At 47.9% G+C, this 3960-nt stretch overlaps 2 protein-coding genes across 4 annotated transcripts in view; one reads left to right on the forward strand and one right to left on the reverse strand.

The window, feature by feature from the left end:
* Positions 1–2020, reverse strand: part of Stradb (STE20-related kinase adaptor beta) — an 18952-nt gene extending 16932 nt beyond the window's left edge. For 2 of the 3 annotated variants that reach the window (XM_026788860.1, XM_005366335.2), the window contains exon 1: positions 1773–2018. The gene's annotated coding sequence lies outside the window, so the exon portion shown is untranslated. Of the gene's footprint in view, positions 1–1772 lie in introns of all 3 variants that reach the window. The other variant, XM_026788861.1, reaches the window with a different exon arrangement.
* A 117-nt stretch (positions 2021–2137) lies between these two features.
* The window catches only part of Trak2 (trafficking kinesin protein 2), a 54187-nt gene continuing 52364 nt past the window's right edge, over positions 2138–3960 (forward strand). Inside the window, exon 1 of the mRNA XM_026788849.1 lies at positions 2138–2378. The gene's annotated coding sequence lies outside the window, so the exon portion shown is untranslated. The remainder of the gene's footprint in view (positions 2379–3960) is intronic.

Below are 3960 nucleotides of genomic sequence, written 5' to 3' on the forward strand. Positions count from 1 at the left end.
CTGATCTACAAAGCTAGTTCCAGGACAACCAAGGAAACTTCAAAAGAAATAATAGAAATAAAATAAAAATAAGAAGTAAGTAATACAAATAAGCATATTAAAAAAAGAAGCAAAAAACAAAAACAAACAAAAAAACAAGTGCAACAAGTTAAGAAAAAATATCTGAATAACTGTGAAAATATTTTACTTGTGAGACAGTAAAAGCTCACTTTTATTAATCTATTTTGAGAAGATATTGAAATAATGAAAGAAATCACACGCGGGAAGTTTGTATTCATGCCACAGGGTTAGGCACTGTGGGCCAGACAGCGCTGAGCACTGAAGACCCCACTAGGAATCCACACAGTGCCCCCTACCCTTTAGCTGCTGGCTTTACCTGAGGCAGAAAGATGCTATGCTTAACTTCATTTTTGTGGTTAGCATGATTCTGCCCCTCCTTTTCACTCAGGATCAGCAAGTTGTTACTGAGCTGGTTGCTTTAAACAATAAAACAATCGGGGGAGGGGGGATTCAGGTCACAATCTTCCAGGATTGTTGCTAACCATAGAATTGCTTCTGTGGGGTGGTTTAATCTCAGACGTTTCCGCCTTGGATAGAGCACACTACTAACAGTTAATTTTACAAGACATTTTGAGGTCGAGACAGCGGTTGTACCGGACAAAGGAACTAAACGAAAGATTTGCTGTTAGCTTTCACTATTACACTATGATTTTTAAATGCTAAAAAAGAAAAAGAAAATTTTAAAAAGTGGGGGGAGCTTGCTGAGGCTTAATGGAACATGCTTTTAATTCCAGCATTCAAGAGGCAGAGACACAAGCAGGCAGATCCTTGTGAGTTCTAGGCCAGCCAGGGCTACCTACATAGTGCGATCCTGTCTTTAATATATATGAGTGTGTATGTATATGTATATAAATTTAAGAAGCCTGTATTCCTAAATGCAGTTGTACCTAAAAAGCTATTACAACACAGCTTTATAAATAATCTAATTTGTTTCATAACATGGACGTGCAAATCAGTAGCCTCTCATTTGAAATGTTAACGACCCCAAAGGGCCTATGTATTTACAGGACTTGGGTTTTGAGTTAATCTAGGCATTCAATGGTCTATTGTTTCAGGAAATGCTAACGACAACAACAACAAAACCCTGCCAATTCTCTTTGTGAAGCTTCAAAATTATGGTCATTTTCAAGGTGATCTTGAAATTTCATAAAACCTTAACAAAGATTAAAGCGATGCACACAGGTAGCTCAGTAGAATCTTCCAAACTTAGTATCATGACTCAGGGTTTCAACAAGTATTTACGGAGTGCCAAACACCGTGCCAGGTAGGTACTGTCACAAATCGTGATCAAGTTTGGAGGAAAGATATTCGTCACAAACAAACCCATGACGGGGAAACACAACACCACATGTAAATACTGAAGACAAAAACGACGCCTGGGCATTTAATTTTGGAAAAGGTCCCTTCGAAGACTCCAAGCAGACGGGGCTGGGGCCAGAGGGTGTTTTCGGCTAGGGAAGTCGCCAGGCCTGCGTGCACCACCAAAGGTGAGAATCAGGGGAGCGGGACCGCGGCGGCTGGGCTCCTGCACCCTGCACCGCCGCTGGACACCCGGGCACCGCGGCCCCGGTGAGCTGTGACTGCGGCCACTGCTCGCCCAGTTCGGGCCTCGCAGGTTTCCGCTGTGCACCTACCGAGCTGTGCACCCTGTCCCGTCCCCCACCCCCGGGGATCCCTGCACCGTCCCCCGCCCGCCTGCCTCCCCTCATTACCCCGGCTGCGACCAAGGCCAGCGGCTCCAGGCGGCGGGCGCTGAGGGGCTGCGACGCGTGCAAACCCCGGGACCTGCCTCGAGGACGAACGAGGCAAGAACGCTAGGCCCGCTCCCAGCGCGGGCCTCCGGGCGCAGAAGCGTAGCACGATCGCGACAAGGCCCGTTGGCTTGGACCTCTGTCCCAGCCCGGGGCAACCGGCCGGGACAGGATCCGCCCCACCCCGACAGGGTCGGGGCCCGCCGCTCCGCCCCGCCGCGCCTCCACCTTCCAGCTCGGTGGGGAGGTGGAGCCTCCGTGCTGTAGGCGGGACTGAAAGGAAACTACAGTTCCCAGCGAGCCGTGCGCCGGGGCCCCGAAGGCTTCTGGGAAAGTGGGTCCCCGAGCTTCCCTAGCTGGGTGGGTGCTGCCGTCGACCGGGCGTCACTGCAGATCCAAGGTCGCCGATTGATGAGGTGAAGCCGCCCGCCAGTTCCCTGCCACGCCCGGACTGTGGTAGTTGCGGAGGCGGCAGCTTCGGCTGCAGCTCTCAGGCTGTGGCAGCATTAGGGGCTTCTTCCTCCTCAGCGAGTGCGAGTGTAGGAGCGAGGACGCCGGGCCATTGCCGTGAGTAACCTCCCGCGCGCGACTCGGACTTGCCCTTGTCAACTTCTCCCTTTCTGCCCTGGGTCCCTCCGGTCCCCGGAGGTCACTCGTGTGAGTTCCACGCCCCGAGATGGGAAAGGGATGTTTCCTAAGGGTCGGTGCAAAGTGATGGGCACTGGGGTCTAGCCTCCGGATTCGCCCCCATCGGCACCTCTGAAGATGGGCAGCTTCCCATCCTCTGCCAGACAGCTCCCATCTGGAGCTCTGCCGTTTTAGGATGAGAGGCTTTAGTGTCTGGACGATAAACCTTAATCTCCCGGTGGCCATCTGTGGTGTAAACGGGAGGAGAGGACACTAGAAAGCTTTCTGTGTTGGGCTTTGCTTTGCAATTGATTTGGAGCCAAACGTCACATGTCTTTTAACAGGAAAAAAAAGAAAAGGTAGACTTAGGTCGAAGCGATAAGAATGGCAGGTGTCCTTATCATTGCCAAAACTTTTGCGTCCCACTTTAAAAAAAAATCACAATTACGGTAGTGAAATCGATTACCTGCTTTTGTACATTTTTCTGCATCAGGAAAGATGGTAATTTTTCTTTGGAAATTCATCTAGCTTACGTGGACCATGGAACAGAATGAACCGGACTCAGAGTTCTTGCTCTACCTCAGTAAAAATTTTTGTGGCCGTCAACCCTTTGCTGTTCTATCGAAAGTGTGAGCTACGGTGATCTCCAAATAGCCTATTAGTGATGGTGGACCTGACACTGGGAAACAAATTCTGAAGGATGTTGGGTGATAGGAAGGGCAAAATTCGAAGCACGTTATCATCCCAGCAACTATCCAGCTTTCTATTTTTAAAATTAAGTAGTATCCAACAAGTCTCAGACATTTAACCCTCCCGTAAGATAGCTCTGTGAAAGACGGTGTTTTAAGTCTTACTTGTTCTTATTTGTGCAATGGAACAACCAGCATCTGAATACTTGAAACCCGCGAGACACCATTTCAGAGTGGTATGTTGTGTGGTTCCCGTAACCACTTAAGCCAATAACGTGAGGCTCAGAAAACTTGACGTAACAAGTGAAGATTTAAATCTCGACTTGATCCGCTTCAAAGTTATGAATCAGGTATCTTTTATCCTGGTGGTTGAAAAGAATTTTTTTCGTATTGTTTGCTAGTAAGAGTTCCATCATCCCTTGGACAAGGATCAACCCATAACCCCTACTTTAGTACTCTGAACAAATTGTACACTCTGTCAGCTCGTTTCGCCCCTCGTAGAACTGCTCATTAAGACACGAAGAGCTCATTCCAAATCCTCCTGGATGTACTTATGTAAAGAAAAAAAATGATAGGATCGGACATGTACCACAAAGGTCATTTCCAGCGGTTGGGTTTTATGGTTCACTATGGATGCGTAACATCATAGTCACAGAGACTAGGGAAACTTGCCTTTTGTTTTTTTTTTTTTATTTCCCTACCCCAAATAAGTTAAAGCCAACATGAGAGACGTAAGACAGTAGCATCGCAGTTCATGCTGTTTTTCTCAGCCACAGCTCGCTTATATCATCTGAACAGTTCCCTTTTTGGTTTTGAGTTTGTTGTGGTTGTGT

The sequence above is a fragment of the Microtus ochrogaster genome, unplaced genomic scaffold (genome assembly GCF_000317375.1).
Source record: "Microtus ochrogaster isolate Prairie Vole_2 unplaced genomic scaffold, MicOch1.0 UNK8, whole genome shotgun sequence".
NCBI lineage: Eukaryota > Metazoa > Chordata > Mammalia > Rodentia > Cricetidae > Microtus > Microtus ochrogaster.